Genomic DNA, 21,936 nt, shown 5'->3' with positions numbered 1-21,936 from the left:
TTGCTTGTGAACATGTGTAAAAAAATCTCCAAGGCCAAGGAACCAGCCCCATCATCCAAAATGCTCAGACAGCCCTCATCGTATCCGAAAAGATTTTATAAAAAGCCAGTGTGAGGGGCGCCTGGCTGGTTTGGCCCATGAAGCACACGACTCGACCTCCAGGTTGTGCGTTCAAGCCCCCATTTGAGCACAAAACTTACTTTAAAAATATGAATTTAAAAAGTCTGAATAAAAGTTTAAAAAAAAATGAAAAATCAATGTTAAGAGACCGTGGTTGTCCAGTCAGACAGAAGCTTCACGTTTTACAGCCCAGGGGCTTGGTCAGGGACTGTGGGGCGGAGCACTGGGTGTGAGAAGATTGGGTTGGGAGGAGACAGAAAGCTCCTTCAGGCTTTTCCTCCTCCAAGAAGGAGGCAACCACCTAACAACGTGGCAACCGTTTGGAGGCCACCACCAGGTGACAAAGCTCTGGGGTATTCCCCGAGCGCCCTCGTGAAGCAGACAGGGAGGCCTTCCATTTCCGCGCCGGGAACAGCTTCTGGCATTTTCCACCTTGCCTGCCACTGGCGCGCGCCTGACTTTAAGAGATTTAACAAAAAGAGTTATAGCCCCCAACTTCCTGGAGTTTTAATTAAACTTGGCTTGCACTTCTGAATAACCCTCAAGTTTTTATTTTGTTCTGTAGGCCCACGAATGCTTTTAAAGGAGAGCTGCTGTGAAAGGGGGGGGGAGGAGTTCTCTGCAGCTGCGGGTGAGCATTCTGCCAAGAGCCCAAGAGCCGCACAGGAAGAAGGCTCCCGTGTTAAAAATTTCCAACCGGGAGATTTACAAAACAGCAGGGGAGAATGGATGCAGGAGAGGAAGACGTGTGCATGTGAAAGATTCTGCCAAAAGCTCCCCTTTTTTGTTGTTGTTGTGAAGTCCCAGGGGCCTCGGGAGGCTGGTCATGCTTCAGCGATCCTAGCTCCCTCCCCTTCTACCCCCATTCTGAAGCCACCGCCTTTCGGGTATAAGGCAGAAGCACTTCTTAGCAGCTCCTTTCTCTCACCCCCAGCTCCCCAGGCCTCCCCCCCCCCCTCGCCCCTCCACTCCCCAAACAACAGTCAGTTCTGCCACAACTGGATAATGGAAAGAAGCTTGGAGGGGGGTGGTGCACAACCATTTCCCTCGGACTAAATGAAATCCCAGACTAAAGCAGCTCTCCGGAGAAGGAAATGACAATCGTTTGCACAAATGAACTTTTTCAGTTTAGTTTCTATCCTATTAGCAGCAGCAAGATAACGCCTGTCAACAGTCAAAGCTCAAAGATGAGCTGTGTGAGAGCACTTAGGGTAGGAAAATCTGGCTCTGCCCTTACGGAAAAGCTAATTTGGGTCGAGCAGGCCGCCTGAGAAGATTCGGAGGTTTGGCTTTCAACTTCTGTACCAAGTGATGGGCATCTGGGCCTTCCACAGCAAGAACAAAATGGAGGCTGCCATCTCTTACCCCCAATTCCAGTGACCAGACAGGCAGTGAGTGACCAGACAGGCAGTGAGGAGTAATGGTTTTGTGACCCGTCCACCATGGTCTGGGCTGCCTTCACCGCCCACGGTAGGCAGAGAGTACGAAGGAGTCATGGACTCATCTCCCCTCCAGAACTCGGGGGTGAAGACCTTAGAGGTTCTGACCCAGCAGCATCCTGGGAGTGTGTGTGTGTGTCGGCGTGCGTTCCAGGGAACCAACTTTCCTCGTGCGGAACTCTCAGGTGAATGGCCCCCAAGTAACACGACAACACCCACAGGAACACAAGTAAAACACACAGCCCTCTGGGAATCAGCATGCACACAGCCCAGTCCCTGCCAGCCCTTCCAGACGAAGGTACAGTGACAAAGGGCTGTCAGACGATCGGCCAGGAGGCTCTCTGAAGTCCTCGGTCATGAAACGAAGGTGAAATCCTACTCCTCCATCACCCCCGACTCCCAAAGGCAGAAAAGCCAATATACTATCCTCCCACAGTTCCCACAGCTTGCCTGAAACCACTCAACCAGAAAACACTAGAACCAGCACAGTCCATTCCCAGGGCACTGGGAGCACCGTCTACATTTCACCAGGAAAACCGATGCGAAGCCCGGAGCTGTACCTGGACTGATTCACGAGTGACACCCCTGCTGGGGGTCGCAGACCACTAGGGCACCCCCTGCCAGGGCACCCCCTGCCCTGCCCGGCCAGCCAGTTTGGATTCGGGTGCTCCTGTCCCAGCTACTGAAGTCCCCAGCCCTTCTGCTTCCCCTCAAGCTCAGCTCTGAGCCACAGCTGGGAGGGAAAGCTCTACACTGGGTGCCTGCTAGCGACCGGCTAGCCTGAGATTTTTCTGGATGGGTGTTGGACACCGAGGTCAGGAGGACGGCCCGCCAGGAAGCTCAGGCTCTCTCTGGACACATCTGTTGTGTGCAGAGCGGTGAGCTCACCCTCGCTCTCCCCCCACAGGCGGAGAACAACATAACTCACGGTTGGCCAGGCAACATCTGTGTCAGTGGAAGCCCTGCAGGAGCCACACCTGGGTGCAGGGGAAAGAGCAGGCCTGTGTGCGATGTGGGGGGCACACATACTAAATACCTCCCCTTTGCTCAGGGAGGCAGGTGCATCCCATTTTACAAGGGAGAACACTAAGGCTGGCTTTAAGTTGAGGCCCGGTGGTTTTCTGTGGCGCTCAGCTAGTAAGCGGCAGGGCGGGCCTTCAGTGGTCCACCCTGATCTGGAGCTGGCAAGCGAATGAGGTCCCCAGGGGTCACAAGGTGACGACATTCACTTGAACTAACAGACACGAACACACACACATACGTGCACGCGCATTCACAATCACTTGGGACAGGTATTCAACAGAACTGCTAAGAACAGAAAGAAAAATGCCATACTTTCAAAACAAAGTAGAGCAAGAACACACTGTTGCTTCAGGATGGTTTCCCTAAAAGTGGAGGGGGCTGTGAGCAAGGATTCCATAAGCTTTCTGGAAATCTATCACAAGCGCCCCAGCCCCAGGAGAAAACCAGGCGGGGCCCATGACGGTTCCCACCAGCGGAACCGGCCTGGTTCCTTAGCAGGCCCTACAACCCCGCTGTCTGCCCCCACCCCGGGGGGGGAGGGGATGCCGAGTTCACTGAGGCTACTTCCCTTTTCACTGTTACTGTTCCAGGGGTGTGTTTGTGTGTGTGTGTGTGTGAGAGAGAGAGAGAGAGAAATGAAGACAGTTAAAACTCTGAACTGGTTATTTGTATTTGCTCTCCGCTGAAGCTTACTGTCAGAGTTAAAATGTACTTGTCCATCCTCTCCCCTCAAGAGTTCATTAGGGGCGCCTGGGTGGCTCAGCTGTTAAGGGTCTACCTTCAGCTCAGGTCATGATCCCAAGGGTCCTGGGATCCAGCCCCGAACTGCATCAGGCTCTCCGCTCAGTGGGCAGCCTGCTTCCCCCCACCCCAACTTCCCCTGCTTGTGTTCCCTCTCTGGCTGTCTCTCTGTCAAAATATAAATAAATCTTAAAAAAAAAAAAAAATGCTCTTTACAAAGGGAGGCCATACAAGGACCCTCCCAAACTGCTTAATCAGCACACAGACCACATGGGAATTCATCAGACCCACATATTCTCTTGCGCCCCAGGGGATCCATAGGGCAAAACGCAGAGACGTAAAGGAATTAAGAAGGACCTGTGTGCCGGTGCCTTGAGGTCCAAAGCTGAGCAGTACTGACCTTTAATTTGGAGACCCTGAGCCTCGTGCCATCCTTTTTATGAATATGCGAGAGCTGCAGAGACCTGACAGGCTCTGCTTTGCAAACCTAAGCAGACTGGGCACCGCCTCCACCCTCCTGCTTTCATGAAGCAGGACTTCTGGAGAGACCCATGAGCTGAGAAGGGGGCTAGGAATAAATCAGAGGCAGCTGGGACAAGGCTACGCTAGCCTGTGAAAGATCACGTATGCGTGTCTAGTGGCCAAACACAGGCTTGCCCGGCCCAAAAGGGCCAGGAAACGCAGCCACGACTAGACCGAGTCCCTGCAGAAAGGGGCTGGCATCTGCTGAGGGACCCTGGGGAACAACCCCGAACTGACTGGACAGGGAGATGTCCGGTGGGTCTTCCTACAGCCAAGAAGTAGCCTTAACTTATGTATCTATGGGGAGAAATGAAACCATTACCACTTGGCAAAATCAATTCCCAAACCATTACCACTTGGCAAAATCAATTCCCAAACCATTACCGCTTGGCAAAATCTGGATTCTGCTCCAGAAGGTTACTGGAGACCCTGAAGTCCCAGCTGCCAACCCTGGACCTACCTGGGGCTGGGAGGCTGAGGAAGCCTTTAAAATTCAGTTGCAATTAGCCTAAATAAGGGACTAAAAACAAAAGAAGGCAAATCTAAGCTTGGGGTAGGGATCTCAAGAGACAAGAAATTCCCTGCCCCCCCCCTCCCAAAGAAGGTCAGCCCCACAGCGCGGACTGGCGCTGCGGCCGTTCAAGACCAGGGCTGGGCTGGATCCGGCCAACAGGACGAGGCCAACCGACTGGTCCTGTTCCTTAGCCTTGTGCTTCTGAAGGGCAGTCGAGGTGCCAACTATTTTAAAGCTCCAACACACTAATTCTGTAAACAATAACGGCGCAGCCTGCACACTGCAACACTGGAATGGATTCCTCAGCTTGGCCTCATCACTTATGCAGCTGATGAAACAAACACTGACAGCTTTTTTGCATTTGTAAAGGCCCCACAGCAGCTGTGGTGATCCCACCATAGAGCAATGAATTAAGCCTGAAACCCAGCTGGGTCTGAACAGAAGCCCTTTTTGCACAATACAGCAAGACTATCATTGTTAACCTAGGCATTATTGGGAAATATTCTGCATTACATTAGAGGGCAGTTCTAACTCAATTCTTAAAATTAGCTCTAATAAGCAATTTTTAGGAGGAGGGATGTGGCATTTGCTTTTGAAATGGCACAAGGAGGTGGATAGGTTCTAGGTACAACACACAGTGGCAGCTGGGCAGAACAGGACACAGATTTCCAGTTAAACAATGCAAAGATGAAAAAAGTAGCTCCTTCTTAGATATTCTCTCTCACACACACACACACTCCCTCACTCACACCTACCTTCTAAACTGAGGTGGGTATCTAACCTTGCCAATTCTTGGTTGGTTGGCCACTACAGAGAAAAAAAAAAAAAAAACGCCAAATGTAGCCGTCTGCTGGGGCTTCCCATTGGGTAAGCCAAAGCAATGACCTGAGCACAAGAGTCAATGTGGGACAGAGAGGTGGACCAGAAAAAAACGGTGTGAAAAAACATGATGAGCATCGTGAGTCAGAAACATCTGTGACACCAAACTTCAGCGCTATGTAATAAATAAGATTCCAAATGCTGACAGACAACGCTGGTCTTCGGCTTCCAGTTTTCAACAGGAACCTTGAGATAAGGCACAGACATCCATACCATGACGTCCGCTCCTCCAGAGTGAAGACACGCCCTCTGCACCTCCAGACAGTCTGGAACACCCTCGGGCCAGTGAGGACACGCCCTCTGCACCTCCAGACAGTCTGGAACACCCTCGGGCCACACGACATTTTCAGACACCTCCCCCCCCCACCATTCCACCTCTGTTCTCTTGCCTCCCAATTTCTCTGAACGCGTAAAAGTAAGCAAAAAGTTCCTGATTCAAAGAAGAGAACCAGATCATCTCAACAATTTCACACCAACTCGGGGAAAAAAAATAAATCTGGTACAAATCAAAAACATAAAAAAAAACATGGTACCATCCCTCTTCCTTAAAACAACTCCCATTTCTTAAAAGGAGTTCATTATGAAAAACCTCGGAAGTGCTTTTTTGTTTAGGCAAAGCAGGCCTGGAGGGACCAGGAAAATCAGAGAGAATTTCTGATAGACAATGGTTCTATGCCCCCAAGGTGTCCTGCCCAAAAACCACTCACATAAACATGAGAACTTTCTGGACTCTGAAGGTAAAGTCTGGGCAACAGTCCTCCTAGTCCTTCTTCATGCCCCCAGAGAGGACCCAGAGTTTTTATTCTACCCTCCCCCACAAACTCTATGTGTATCTGAGAGACCCAGTACCACAGTCAGAAACACCTGAGCATTCACAAAACGCAAACTTCGTGAAGTTCCACCGTTTTTTTCACACCAAAGTGGAGCACACGTGGGTCCAGCCGAAACTTCTGTGAACACTGTTTACAGTGTGCCAAGGGGCCGGGGAAAAGTGAGGCCACTCTTGGCCCCCCTACACACACAGTGATGACTGGCACTCAGGGAGCTAGGAGAAGGAGAACCCCAGTCCCCAAAGGCAAACCCAGAGCCCCAGAAGGGGAGAGGCCACCGCGGCACTCGGCTGAACGGAGCACACAGGGACCCAAGCTGAGAGACTCGCTTAGCAGGTTAACTCAAGAGCAGTAAATAAACCTGGTCACGAATGGGTTGGATGTTCCAGGTTTTCTAACTGGAGATGTTCCAAACGAATCTCACCCCACGCACCCACACACACAAACACTTGCACACAAATGTGCATGGCAGCATCATTCACAACAGCCGAAGGACGAAAAGTAACCCAAACCAGCTGATGGACGGATTAGCAAAATGTGGTATGCCCATACGGCGAAATACTGTGTGGTCACAGAAAGGAACCTGAGCGCTGGTCCAGGCTAACACCACGCGTGAACCTTGAAAATGTTACGCTTAAATGAAAGAAGCCAGTCACAAAAGGCCACAGATTGTAGGATTCCATGTATACGCAATGTCCAGACAGACAGAAAGTGGATCAGTGGCTACCGGAGACCACAGAAACTGGGATGAAATGTGGGGTCACGGTCAGCGGGTATGGAGTTTCTCGGGGGGGGGGGGGTGTTTGACGGAAATGTCCTGAAACGGATCGTGATGATTGATGCCTGCACAACTCTGAATGTATTAAAAATCACTAAATTGCTGGGCGCCTGGGTGGCTCGGTGGGTTAAAGCCTCTGCCTTTGGCTCAGGTCATGGTCTCAGGATCCTGGAATCGAGGCCCGCATCAGGCTCTCTGCTTAGCAGGGAGCCTGCTTCCCTCTCTCTCTGCCTGCCTCTCTACCTACTTGTGATCTCTCTCTGTCTGTTAAAAAAATAAATAAAATCTTTTTTTTTTTTTAAATCACTGAATTGTTAAAGGGGGGGGGGGGAATCACATTCACATCCAAAATCACTCAGGGAAAAGACTGAGATGCTTAAAATGCCTTCCGTCTTGAGCTACCACTGAAACGCCAGAAGAAAAATAGTTGATGAACTGCCAAACGAACTGGAATAAGTTGGAGATGTAGGAGAGTTTTAAAAAAAGAAAGGCTAAAATGGGCTGACACTCTTGCTAAAAAGATACAGCAGCAAAGGACAACAGTGTGTGCGAGAACATACAAAATGCTGCAGTTAAACTTACAAGTGCAATGAGGGGCACCGTGGATCTCCCCCAAAAAGTATAACCTGTAACTTCAGCTTCCTAGTCGCCACCCCCCCACTCTGGAGCTCTGCTGTGGGCTTTAATTAAGAGCATGGGAGTCTGCCGTTTAGGTGCATTTACTCAATGCCAGGGCCTATCCAGACAAAGCCTTTCGATGACTTTTTAAAAAGCCATCTTTGGAGTTGATTTTTTTGTTGTTGTTGTTTTTTAAGATTTTATTTACTTATCTGACAGAGAAAGAGATCACAAGTAGGCAGAGAGGCAGGCAGAGAAGATGGGGGAAGCAGGCTCCCTGATGAGCAGAGATCCTGATGCGGGGCTGGATCCCAGGACCCTGAGATCATGACCGGAGCCAGAAGGCAGGCAGAGGCTTTAACCCACTGAGCCAGCAGGAGCCCCTGGATTTGTAAATTGGGTAGGAAGCAGAGAGGAGGGGGCTCTCGAAGTAAATTAGGTATTATTTATCAACTTTCCAGATCTTTCCACACACGCAGGGAGGATTATCTGCTGTGAATGGGGGCGGGGGGGGGGGGGGCGAAGCACCGGAGCCATCATCCCAGGTCTTCCCCAGCTCCCATACAATGTCTGCCCCAAGGAATAATCACTTGTACCTGGGGGCACAGTGGTTCTGTGCTTTACTGAGATGACCACAATGTACAAAGAGAGTAAAAGGACTCCGCTTACTACACGGTACCACTGAGGTCTTCATTGTGTTAGACATTGTGTTAGACAACTGTAAGCAAATAACGTTGGCCTGAAAATCTTTATTAGCAAGTCAAAGATGATGGCCCTCCTTGGTGAACTGACTGCTCTTTATGTTCTTTATAATCATCATTATTTACACTCCCGAAAGGCTTTGCCTGCTGCTCCAACAAATTCTGGAAAGAAATAACATGACAACTTCAGCAAGTCTCCTAGAAGAAGGAAAGTGAAAAAAAGAAGTTTGGAGAGAAAACCGTGGATCATTCTGGGCCATGTCAGCGCTGGGGCTGGGATGGCGTCACTGAATTCGAGCGCGGAGCAGAATCCCGAGAGAGAGCAAAGAAGACCGCCTCCGAGCTTCAGATGTTCCCCAAAGTCAGATGGACCCTCCCTGCCTCCCAGGGCTTTCCAGCTTACCAAGGCCAAGAGAGAGAACCCGTTTTAACAGCATCATTAGAGTTCTGACTTAGCACAAGGACAAAACAGTGTGTTTCTCACCTAGACAAGAACGCAGTTGTAACATGAAGCTTTGCAAGTCCGTATCTGCAGCAGAAGTTTCTGCAGGACTAACTGATGGTATGAAGACGGGAGTTTGGGGGGGGGGGCAGCCAGTGGATTGAAACAAGTAATCCCCAATCTCTTCAACCGGGAGACTTGGCCCGTGGCTCCGATATGCCCAGAGCCCAGACTCTGGAACAATCAGGCGAGCCAAATGTGTTCCCTATTTAAAGGAGGTTTCCTTTCACTCTGTCAGCCACCTTTCAGATTCCAGCTAAGTTTAAACCACAATGGTTTGGAATCCTAACAGTAGTTTTGACGATTACGATACAGAATGAGTATTTGAAAACATTTTTAAAGACACAGGACGCTGAATCATGCACGAACATCTCCCAGTCGCTACCGCCCGCCCCCCCGACAAAGAAGTTCATTATTAAATCCAGAACCTTCCCTGGCACCCCCACACTGTGGGGAAAAAAAGTGATAAACCATCCTGGCATTTACACAGAAACCTGATCTCTGCCACTCAAGGATGTTACTGCCACTCAAGGATGTTACCACCGCTGGGGATTACTTTCATGCATCTTTAAAATTCTTGCAGATTAAGAGTTCTGTCAGGGTGTCAATACCAATATTACTTAACAGAACTCGCCTTTAATTAAAAGTTTTATCTCCAGTTTCCAATGCTAAAGCAAAAAGCTACTCGGCCCCAACACTGCTGGGTCGAGAAGGACAAGAAATTGCTCCCCGTGTGTTTTCATGTGGTTGTCACTTTTTGCAGCTAGGAAGTGAACTTCTTTCAGATCAAAGCAAAAATTATTTGCTCCCAGGAAGACTGCTCATTATAGCCTTAAGTCCTTTTTTGGAATGAGGGTGCGGTATATGTAAGTCAATACATAAAATAAACACACCTCCCAAAAAAGGGAGAACCAACTAGGGAGTCCAACCAACCAAAAAGGCTGCAGGGTTGGCAAGGTTAAAACCGAGCTAAAATCAGGCTCAAGGAGACCACCAAACCCCTCCAGCCCCGTTCCTAAATAAAGGCCCAGGAATGGCTCTGCAGGGGACCCCACCCAAATTTCAGGCTTTTCAAACTGTTGAGAAACCAAGTCTACTATTCATTTGGCACCTTTCAAGGGCAGCTGGCCTTTGCCACTTGGAATCATCCAGATGAAAAGGAGTCACGTGGCAAGTGCAGGGGACCAAGTTTTGTGGTGTCGTGACCAATGCAACTCCAGCAAGACAACACAACTAAAGCCCGTGAAACCCAAGCAGGGCCAATTTCACCGGGACTCCAGGCCGTGGCTCCTTATGTAAGGCCTTCCACTCCCGTTGGCTCTTTTATCCTCCAACATCAAGACATTATTACGAGCCGAAAATAGAACACATGGAGCTTTCATGCTCTGGGCAGCCCAAGAATGGAAAAGGGGGCAATTTGGGTAAAACCAATAAACATTCAAGTTCTACCACATCTCTAAAGGGACATCTTGACTAAAGAACTAAAAAGGAAGGAAAAGAGGTTTATCCAAAAGTATTCTCTTATACACCAAAAAGTAATGCTTCTTAGCAGTGCTGTGATATCACCTCGTCCTCATATGCCAGGGTGGGAGTTTCAGGGGATTGGGGGGCGGGGGTGGAATCCAGCATCTGAACAATCCAGAAGTGTGGCCAGTGTAGAGAGCAGCCTGCATTTTCCCCTTAAGTTAGGAAGAAAAAGTGAGTCTTGGTGAAAAGGGAAGTGCTGAGCACCTGCATTATTTTCACTTTTTTTTTTTTTTAAAGATTTATTATATTTGAGAGACAGAAAGAGAGTACACACGGGGGAACAGGGGCGGAGGGGGAGAGAGAATCCCAAGCAGACTCCCTGAGCGCAGAGCCCCCACATGGAGCTGGATCCCAGGACCCTGAGATCACGAACTGAGCCAAAACTAAGCATCAGATGCTGACCTGACTGAGCCACCTAGGCGCCCCTTATTTTCATTTCTACCTTCTTCCTCAGACACTCAGACATGCTATATAATCAGCAAAGAAGATAACCCAGAAACACTATATTCCCTCTTCAACCTTGAGGCCAGACACAGAAGGACAGACAGCCACAAAGACCGTGGACTTAGAAGAATAACAGAATCTAGGTAACAGTTTATAAAGCACTTCCCCATGGACTCTGCTCCTCCAAAATGACCTTGACAGTAAAGGTGTAATTCTCCCCCATTTTACAGATGGAGAAACAGAAACTTGGGTCAAGTGATCTATCCAAGGCCATCTGCTCTTTTCCCATTGTTTTTGCAGTCCTGCTGTCAACCCAACTACAAATTCTTTGAGGACAAGGATGATAACCTTTTCCCTAACACCTAACCCGGGCTAGAGCACGGCAACCAGAATGTGTGTCAGCTGTATGTAACTGAACGGTCTGCCAAGCTGGGCCCCAAAGGGGCCTCTGTCACCATGCAACACCCACCTCCAAACAAGGCTGAGATTCCACATCCTCTTTTTTTTTTTTTTTTTAAGATTTTATTTATTTATTTGACAGATATCACAAGTAGGTAGAAAAGCAGGCAGAGAGAGAGGGGGAAGCAGGCTCCCACCAAGCAGAGAGCCCAACTTGAGGCTCGATTCCAGGACCCTGAGATCATGATCTGAGCTGAAAGCAGAGGCTTAACCCATGGTCACCCCAGATTCCACGTCCTCTTGATGCGTGTCAATCCTCACAATATAAAGCATTTCATGAACAGGAAACATGTTCACCCTTTAGACTACTGTCCTAAAACAGCGCGCTGGGTTCTTAGAGCAATTTTGTTTTACAAAGTGATGTCACCTATCTGATTTATCTCATCCGGTTGGAATGCCCTGAGAGAGGACCAGGAAAGAAAACAGAAACTTAAATAAAACCCAACTTCTTCACTACTTGTTACAAAGGCCTGTAGTAGCGTTTAAAAGCCTACAAAGGAACAAAGCCGTCAGCTTCATATGCACTACCTAGAGGGCTACAGGTGAGCACAGCCTTTCTCCAAGAGAGAACAACGTGGTCACAAGGTTCTCAGTGTAAACAGGGGGCACTGCTGGGGCGCCTGGGTGGCTCCGTGGGTCCGGCGCCCAACTCTTGATGGCGGCTCAGGTTTTGATCTCAGGGTCATGAGTTCAAGCCTTGCACTGGGCTCTGTGCTGGGCGTGCAGCCTACTGAAACAAACAACAAACAACAAAACAAACAAACAAACAAACAGGCACTGCTGAGCCGGTAACTCCACTTTGAGGAATCTGGAGTGAAGTGAATACATGGAGATGAAGTCTACCAGGTACATCATTTTACACAACAGGCCGCAAACCAAAAAGGCCATCAAGAACGGGCAGGTCGGGTAAACTGTGCAGAGATCAACCGATGCCCCGCAGCCATGAAAAATAGTTGTGCACTGTCGTATTTTGATTGAGATAAGATATAAATGCAAAGAGCACAGAACAGAACATCACTTGGGGAGCATGCGCCCAGACACGTCAAACCACACACACACACACACACACACACACCCCTCCACAAGTGCAGGAATGCCCGGTGTGCAACTGTAAGGGTTCTTAACACTTGCAGTCCTCCGATTTGAAAGATTTCTTATGAAGCAAAAAAGCTGTTTTCAAAAGGGGACAAAGTGGGGGCACCGGGGGGGAGCTCAGTCCTTAAACGTCTCCCTTCGGCTCAGGTCATGATCCTGGAGTCCTGGGATCCAGGCCTGCATTGGGGGGTCCCCGCTCAGTGGGAAGCCTGCTTCTCCCTCTCCCCCTGCTTGAGCCTGCACGCGCACTCACTCTTGCACTCCTTCTCTGCCTTGCCGTCTCTATGTCAAATAAATAAAATCTTAAAAAAAAAAAATTGGACAAATGCTATTGGCATATAGGTACAGGCTTACAAGTGGATTTTGTTTTCCCGTGAAAATGAAATCCGTGACTGCCGCTCTCAATGGGTAAGACAGAATCCACCTGGAAGGAGGCAGGATCTCTGAGAAATGTGTGCAAAAACAGTAACAGAAAGCCTTCTGCTCTATCGGGGGCTGGATTTCATGCCCTGGCTGTCACTGACCAAATGTGTGACCTCAGGCAGGTCGCTCAATGGCACCAGGCAGGTCGCTCAATGGCACCAGACACCTCTGTTTTCTCAGCTAGGAGATTTTCTGCTTAGTTATGCTTATCTCTTTCTGCTAGACCCATACCAATTCCCTCCCACAACTAGGTAGTATCAGACATACTCCAAAAGCTTCACCTCAACAAATATTTCCTCAGCTGCCAACTGACATTAGACCTGGCCCCTCCTCTTGGAGGGTTAATAGGGTCAGACACAGACAAACATGAATTCCAGTGTCCAGAGGTAGGTGTTAAGGAGTCAGACCGACAAAGAAAAGGGGCTTAGTCCTGCCTGACTGGAGGATGGGGCTGGCAGGCTGTCCAGCAAGGCCTCAGAAGGGCCAGGCGGGCTCCTCGGGCAACCCACATGAGGAACCAGGAAGTGCAAAGGCCAAGGGGCCAAGTGAGTTCTGATAAACAAGTGACAGGACAGGCTGGAGGGGGGGGGCAAAAAGGTCTTCTCATGATGTGCTGAGGACACACTGGGTTCGGATTTATCCTGAAAGCCACAGGGAACCAATGAAGGATCATGATCGGATTTTCAATTTCAAGGATTACTGCTCCAAGATCCGGTTTAAACATCTGGGTGAAACCTCTTCGTGCAGGGATTCGGGGCCACGCTCATCCCTACCATCAAACCTGCCTCCGGTCCACCACCCGGACGTGCCCAGGAGTCAGGTGCAGGATGAAACAGTGCTTCAACAACAGGAGTGGGGCTCGGAAGAGAGGACTTGGAAATGGACGTCTTCTAAGGCTGCTTATTTGGTTTCTTAATAGGCAAAGTAGAGAATTCATTTGACTCGTTTATTTCTGAGTTAGTCAGGAAGGCTGCCGCCAGGCCAGATGTGTCCAGGTTGGTGATTTCCAACCGTGTAATGATACCTTGACCATTTGTGCGGGCGTATGCAATTTACAAAGTGCTTTCACATCAAAAATTTCATTGGCTCTCCCGGTAACCAGCCCAGGAGGGGCACGGAACCAGTTTTCCAGATGAGGAAGCAGCTCAGTGGGGTTCCGTGGCCTGCAGTAACACAGGACCCAACCTTGAACTCAGCTCTTATTCCCAATCCTGTCCATTACCACAGAGGTGCTCTATCTATTCACAGCGAGCCTCTGAATGAAATCTGGGGAACGCATTACGGAAGCCCACGTCCTAGTAGGAAGGCATATGAGCGAAGAACCAAACACTCCAGGTTTTAATCACGTCTATACCCGACCTCTGCCTCACAGAATGGGCATCCATTCAGTTGCCCTCCTTCTGCAAACCTATGGAAGGAATAAATGCAAGAAACACATGCTCAGTCTTAATCCCTGCTCATTTCCTCCGGGCATCTGTTTCGGCCCCCACAGGCACCAAGCACTTTAACAGGTGGCAGCAACAAGAACCAAGAGATAACCATTGCAGATCAAGCCGAAACCAAAATTGTGCTTAGGAAATAACAAGGAAAAAAACCACCCGAATTTTTTAAAAAAGGGAAAAAACAAAAAAAAAAATACAAAAGAAACACAAGGCACCAAAAGGTCTCCCACACTCTCCTGGATCATTCATTCACAGCGAAACAGAGGGTCTCCTGATGGAAGACACACACACACACACACACACACACACACACACCACCACCCCTCTCACTGCCACACACCCCCAGTAAGAGTACTGGAAAAGACCTCCTTGCTTCCACTGGACAAAACAGGTGTGTGAGGGGAGAGCTGTTTTGGGAGGAAAAAGGGGGCAAAACTATGGCTATTGTGTTAACCTTCTAGGATTCCGGGTAACTAAACCCTGCTGGTGATGACTTTTCAAGGCACACTGGCCTTCCTCTTCATGGGTGGTGGAGCTTGACAGACTTACAAAATTAGAACTTAACATCCAATTTAGGCCTCTCAGAACTTCCATCAGTAGGCTTCCCCGTTCTAACCCCCTCATACGTTCTATGAATATATGAGTAATTATGTATACTGTTCCCATTACTCATGCGGCTTCATTAGCATATCTGGGCAGCCTCTGTTTACCACAAGGCCTGGACCCTGGTGAGGACCAAGGGCAAATGATTTCCCCAGCGCCCCACAGCCCCCAAAGCAGCGAAGTCAGGGGCAACAATACAAGAGAAAAAAAAAAAAAAGTATCCAGTCGATCTGTCACGCCCCTGCGACGAAAGCAGGTTCTTGGAAGCCTGGAGAAGCTTACGCGCCAGCCGGGCCTCAGGTACCACCGAGAGGACAGTGGGGGACACGTACAAAAACACAGAGCACAAACCAGCCAGTCCCAAGGGGTCCTGGGATCTCAGCTCTTTTTCCAATGAGAACTCAAGGAGACAGCCAGCTGGGGATAAGGGGGTAGCTCCACCAACTGGTGTTGAAAAAAACAACAAACACAAACACGCACTTGAGACCGATGTACTCCTCCTGTTCCAGGGCGCTGATGAACTGCCTGAACTTCCCCAACTTTCTCAGGCATAAAACCCCTCCAGTGCCTGCCCAGAGCCCCAGGTAGGGCCTTTCCTCCCTCTCTGTGGGGCTTCAGTGATCATTCATTTTACGTCCCTTTCATCTGGATGGAAAAGGAGGAAAGAGAAACGTAGCCTTTAACTCTCTGGCCAGCGTCTCTCTGCCTTAGTTTTCTCTTCTGTAAAATGGACTCAAAAGCCTCTTTTTCGGGTGTGAGCTCACTGTGGAAACAGATGTGGGCGGCGACTTCCGAACTGACTGGGCCTGGTCTTCATGATGCCTTCAGCAGGAGTGGGTGTTGTGCGGCCCAACTGCGGAGTTTTCTACCATCCAAGCTCCTCTGGCACATTTCTTCCAACTTCAAAGAGAACCCCGGGAGAGAAGGGCAGAGTTTCCACAAGATTAGCAAAATCTGTTGCGAAAACAGTGTGGAAGTGGAAAGAAAGCCAGACAGACACCCGAGAGGCTTAGGTGGGACCTGACCTGTGGGACAGGATCTACATCCGTAAAACACAGACCCTTTCTGACCCCAGACGTCCTCAGAGAACAAGAGATACAAGCCACGCGCAAGCAGAAATGGGAACAGCAAGTGCCGGAAGCAGGCAGGTTTCCCTGACCAGGAGCCAAGGGGTATCCAGCCTGTACCACCACGGCCTAGAAGGGTTAGCTCTGCTGTTAGTGACTGTACTCTGGATTGGCAATCAGTGAAAACCCTCTTATTAAAAAGGGTGAGGCTGGGGCACCTGGGTGTCTGTCTTCTGCTCAAGTCATGATCCCGAGGTCCTGGGATGCAGCCCCCCACATCGGGCTCCCTGCTCGGCAAGGAGTCTGCTTCTCCCTCTCCCTTTCTGCTCCCTCTTGCATGGACTGTGTGCTCTAATAAAATCTTTTTTAAAAAAAATTTTTTTTAAGATTTTATTTATTTATTGGACACAGAGAGAGAGATCACAAGTAGGCAGAGAGGCGGGCAGAGAGAGAGGGAGAAGCAGGCTCCCCACTGAGCAGAGAGACCGATGTGGGGCTCGATCCCAGGATCCTGAGATCATGACCTGAGCCGAAGGCAGAGGCTTAACCCACTGAGCCACCAGGCACCCCCAAAATTTTTAAAAATAAATAAAAGGCATGAGGCTGGCAGAAGGTATGGTGTTAACTGAAGGCCCAAGAAAGATTTTAAAAGGAGAAGAAAAATCTCACTCAAGATGGTCTGCAAGAAAAGCACAGGAATTAACAGCGATACCAAAGTCATCGGAGCTCCCTCCTAGAATGAAGGAAGCCTCATGAGGATGAGGCAGGCAGGGAAAAGGCTTTAGGGGCACAAAAGGAACCAGGAGAAGGGGAGACTGAGACCTTGGGGGTGGGGAGTGGAAGGAGGGAGGTAATAGTATCAGAGGTCACCTCCTGGAGATGGAAAAACAAGGAAAGATAAATGGATTCAAACTAAGAAACTGAGATTCAATTGGTGTCCTTGCCATTAACAGGTAGGTTTAAGGATCTGAAAGGGAACAAGTCTTCGGCAGTATCTCCTAGGTGAGACACAGTAATGAAGGTTGCCGGATTACAAGATACAAGCTTCTGAACTCCATATAAACTAGGTGCAAAACCCCTAATCTTTCTGCCCCCTGCCATCCAGGGATTGACACAACTGTGTTTTTGCCTCCACAGAACTGATCTAAACGAAATCACCTGCGCTACCCGGCAAGCGCTAATAGAGAGTCAGGCGGCTTTCATACCTGGGGATTAAAACTAAATACAATGGAAAGGTTCTAATCAGAGGTGATAGGGGCTAGAAGCTGGTTAGCTCCTGTAAAGCCTGTCGGTAGGAAAAACCTTAAAATCCATGTAGATTTTGACATTCTAACTTAAACACCTAAATGTACTTTTAATAAAAGATGGCTTGAGAATTCCAGTGTTCCACGTTATGCTTTTTTGGTGTGTTTGTTGGGAAGAGAGTCTGGGTGTAAATGAAGTTCGGTTCCCAAAGGGAAACGAATGTATGCCAAACCCATGTATGTACCCGATCCTTGAGATTTTCCCCGAGTCTTTTAAATGGCAGGCCCTTGTCTAATTTAATGTCCTGTTTTGTTTTTTTAGTAATTCACATTTATTAAGTGTTCCCAAAACAGTCAACTTAGAAGTTTTCACAACTCTCAAAAAAAAGGAAAGAAAGAAAAAGAAACCAACTCTCTTTCCACACTTGTTCAAAGGTTTACATAATATTTAACTGTAATTGCAATAATAAGTCTAACTGGAATAACCAGATTTGGAAACAAACAACTGACACTTGGCAAGCCTTCTGTGGGTGGGAGCCAAAGGGGACAGAGGCACACACACCCCAGGGCTACTCACGGACCAGGACCATGCTGCTGGGGGGTATGACAGCCAGGATGTTCTGCAGCCAACGGAGCAAGTAGGTTGGATAGGTAGAAGGCGGTTAGAACAGCGGTTATGTAATCCCGGGGGAGCCTTACAGACAGACCACTAACAGGACTAGAACAATGCAACAGGCGCACCTGGCTGGCTCTGTCCCTGGAGCATGCAACTTCTGGATCTCCAGGTTCCGAGTTCGAGTCCTCCTTGGGTGTATAAATTACTTAAAAATAAATTCTTGGGGCACCTGGGTGGCACAGTGGATTAAACATCTGACTCTTTGTTTCAGCTCAGGTCATGATCTCAGGGTCGTAAACTCTGATTTCAGCAGGGTTGTCTGCTTAAGATTCTCACTCCCTCTCCCTGTGCCCCCATCAGGCTCGCTGGCTCACGCTCTCAAAAAAATAAAATCTTTAAAACATAAAATACATTCTTTTTTCTTTTTTTTTTAAGATGTTTTATTTATTTATTTGACAGAGATCACAAGCAGGCAGAGAGGCAGGCAGAGAGCAGGAGTGTGGGGGAGGGGAGAGCAGGCTCCCCACCAAGCAGAGAGCCCGATGCGGGGCTCAATCCCAGGACCCCGAGATCCTGACCCGAGCCTAGGGCAGAGACCTAACCCACTGAGCCACCCAGAAGCCCCCAAATACATTCTTTTTAAAAAAGAATAACGCAACAAAAGATCCAAAAAAGAAACCTCTTACACTGCAAAACTTTTTAACCGTTTTAGATAAAAATGCCAGGAACCTGGGTCCTAAGAACATCACGATCAGGGGCAAAACTTAAAAATACTCCAGCTTGGCCTTTACCAAGTGTTTTAACGTACAAGGCTTCATATGACTTGTCTGTGTCATCTCTGAATAGTTCCATTTTAAACATAACAGACACCCGCTAGATACTCCAACAAAAGATTTTCTTTCTGAATGGGAGAAGCTTAAATAACCTTTGGAGCAGAGGTATATATGAACACTGGAGTTATTTCCAAGGCAGTTGGAAGTGAGTCAACAGCCCCCAGCTCAGCAACAGGAACTGACTGGGATGACCTACTTTGAGAAAAGACACAGCCATTATTCCATCTGAATACCAATTAATTCCAGGTGGCTCTGCAGGCCAATGGAAGACACGCAGGTCAGGTATTTGTCTACAAGGAAGGGATCATCGCACAAGTAACAGTAACTCGGACTATTCTGGGCCATAACTTCTTTTTCCTTTTAAATTTATAGGACAGACTTTGGACGCCTGATGTTCTTCCTTCCATAATCTCTCCATACAGTAACAGCCCATCAAGCGCCCCTGCGGTATACACTTAGGCAACAAAGAATGAAGTTCTCCAGAACTAGCAAACAAAGAACATGGCAGGAAGAAGGCCATGCAAATAGCGAAGGAAAGGAAAAACACAGCAATTAAATGACATGTACGGGTTGCTTTTTTTTTCCCCTCAGAACTGTGAAATAACCCAACAGTGTAATATTGGGAGGGTGGAGGTGGGGAGCTCATAAATCCTGCCACTGTATTTTGGTGTACTTCTTTTTTCTTTATAATTTTATGTAATTTGATTATAGTAAATCCTGCTTTTGAACCTTGTAAAGTCAACTTTTCCCAGCTCTGCTGAATCACACTGCAACTCCGACATCAGAAAATCAGATACTTAAAGCATGACGGGCTAGTGGTACAAATTCTGCCTGAGCTGTCCTAGAAATCAAACCGGTAATTTGTTTTGGTGCTCGCCACATGATCTTCGTGTGGCCAAAAAAAAAAATAATAATAATAATTTCCAACTCAAACGTGCTGTAAAGCTTCAAAAATCAAACCGTTCTGAAGCCCAGATACCATCCTCGTGATTCTCCCCAGGAATAACCCATCCAGTGGAGTAACGGAAATGGCAGAAAACATCCATGGAGCAAAGACATGCGACTGTTTTTGTTGTCCAAGTGGATTGGGGCTTTGAAAGCAAATGTTTTCAGTGATTCAAGGTATTAAGGAGTGAGTCGTGCCCAGCACAATTAAGATGGGATTACATTACAATTCGTGTTTCTCAAGGTTGCCACTTAATACGAAATACAACCATCATTTCTCCCAAAGCCTGCCATCAACAATCGCGCCCCCAAACGCTGCTTAGCGGAGGCAATAAACTGAAACTGAGTGGCAAGGCGGCAGCAGCTGGGGCTACCCGAGGCCAACTGGAGGAAGTGTGCCGCCTTCCACCAGCTCGAGGGCTAACCCCCCTTGACACAGAGGATACTGTTTTACATCTCTCCTGCACAGGATCCTTCCAGGTACAAGTGAGGGGCAAAGGCAGGTGTTACCTTTTCCATTCTACAGAAGACTCTGAACAGAGACTCAGACTGCGAGCCTCCTGTCCTACCGTCCGGAACTACGAAGCCCAGGGCACCCCAGTTGTCCACGTGCGCTTCCAAGAACACCTCTCAATGATGAAGTTTTCCCAGCCCCCGCCCCGAATGATAAAGCACAGACCCCGCACAGCGAAGGAGAAGCTCCAACCCCTCCCACGGTGTTACAGGGCTCCCAGAAAGAGCAACAGTTGCTGCTGAACAGGACCGCCCGGAAAGGCATCCCCCCACACCCCCCAAAGGCACCCCAAACACGACTTCGAGTGACAAGCTGGCCAAATCCACAACAGTCCTCCTACAAAGCAAAGCCTTCCCTGCATAAAGTTTCCTTGCTTTCTCAAAAGCACTGCTGAGCGATCCCAGCGACCACCGTAGTCCTGCCACACCGTCAGCAGACCTGGAAACAGAAGAGGCGAGACACATTTCTGCAGAAAGGAGGCGTCTCCTCCCTGCTCCCCACCCCCTAAATGGAATCGGAGCTAGGTCGGCAGCCCTCCATGGGGGACCAAAGGCTCCCAAGCGCTCACCTGCGGGGAAGCGCAGCGTTTCGGGGCGGAAGGCGGAGGCCGATCGCATCCTCCTCCTCCTCGACCTCCTCCCCAGCTGCAGCCCAGCTCTCCGCCGCGGCCCCCGCCTCCGCTCGCTTCCCTCCTCCCCCGGCCGCCCCGCCGCCTGGAACCTCCCGCCCGACTTTTGACGTCACGGAGGAGGAGGAGGAGGTTCCACCCGGGCCCGTCCCTTTGTGACGTCACAATGACAACAGAACGCGGCCCGGAGCGTCCGGGAACCCGGAGCCGCGGGAGGGGGGACGGAGGGAGGAGGGGGAGGCCGGCGCGAGGCGGGGGGAGAACGGGGGGGCGGGGAAGGGGCGCGCTGACGTCTCGCCGGCTTAACCTGTTGCTCTCGAGACTGCGCTGGAGCCGGCGGGCAGGGCCGCGGGGAGCCGTCCGGGCCGCCGCCGCCATGCTCCGCCGTGCGCTCGGCGGGGGGCGCCCGCTGCAGCTGTGCGCCGCGCCGCCCCCACCCGGCACGCCCCCGCCCCCCCGACCGCGCGCCGCGCCGCACCGCCCCCTCCCCTCCCTACCCCGGGGCCCAGCAGGCCGCGCCGCCCCCGCGCCCCACCCACCCGCCGGCGGGCCGGCCCGCGCCGAGCCCCGAGCCCGAGCCCGAGCCCGAGCCCGAGCCCGAGCCCCGGCAGCCCGGAGCCCGGCGCCGGAGCCCGCAGCCCGCCCCCTACAGGCCACGCGCGCGCGCCCGCCCAGCCCCGGCCCAGCCCGCCGCGACCCCCGCACGCCCTCCACTCCGCTGCCGGCTCGAGCACGTCGGGAACACCGGCTCCGCTCCGCGCCGCTCCCCCGGCGTCAACTCGTGCTCAGCCTCCCGCGGCCGCCGCCGGCCACGGGCTCGCGGCCGGACGCCCGGACTCGACACAATCCACTGACTGCCAGCAACACAAAAAAATCCCACCCCACACCGCTCTCCAACTTAGCGAGGTCTGGGATGGGGGTCGGGGGGAGGGGTGGGGGCGACGGAGGCGGTTCTTGTCCAAGTTCTACCCCATTTGCTTTGTGGCTGCGCCCGGATCGGACGTGCCGCGGGAAGGCGTCCACGCTCCAAGGCAAGGTTGTCTCCATGCAGTTTCTACAGCCCGAGTTTAAACTAGTCCTTTGCATTCTACCCAGCCCTCTGCAATGCGGATGTATTTTAATTCTTAAATTCTTTAGGGAACAGCTTTTTTAAGTTGAGCTTGATTATTTAACCTTGCATTTCTTTCATAGTTGAAGTTTACGTGCCTAGATTAGAATCAGCCCTCTAAAAGAGGCATTCGGCTTTTTCATTAAATGTATTATTATTTTTTGTTTTACAAAAACCACTGCCCCGAAGGTCATCTACCATTACACACATCACGCTGCTCAAAAAGGGAAAATATTAACACCAATTTGTCGACTCGAGTTAAATAAAACTTTCTTATAACGTTGCATTATTCCTAGTGTATGTTCATTTGGGCTTTAAAAA

At 49.9% G+C, this 21,936-nt stretch overlaps 1 protein-coding gene across 2 annotated transcripts in view; it reads right to left on the bottom strand.

The window, feature by feature from the left end:
* JARID2 (jumonji and AT-rich interaction domain containing 2) overlaps positions 1-20,752 on the bottom strand; it is a 254,648-nt gene extending 233,896 nt beyond the window's left edge. Inside the window, exon 1 of one of the 2 annotated variants that reach the window (XM_045085040.1) lies at positions 20,448-20,752. The gene's annotated coding sequence lies outside the window, so the exon portion shown is untranslated. The remainder of the gene's footprint in view (positions 1-20,447) is intronic. The other variant, XM_045085041.1, reaches the window with a different exon arrangement.
* Between the last annotated feature and the right edge of the window lie 1,184 nt (positions 20,753-21,936).

Source organism: Mustela putorius, unplaced genomic scaffold (genome assembly GCF_011764305.1).
Source record: "Mustela putorius furo isolate JIRA1106 unplaced genomic scaffold, ASM1176430v1.1 tig00000831_pilon_pilon_pilon, whole genome shotgun sequence".
Lineage (NCBI taxonomy): Eukaryota > Metazoa > Chordata > Mammalia > Carnivora > Mustelidae > Mustela > Mustela putorius.
The sequence above is the reverse complement of the archived record's forward strand: the minus strand, read 5'-3'. Positions and strand labels throughout refer to the sequence as shown.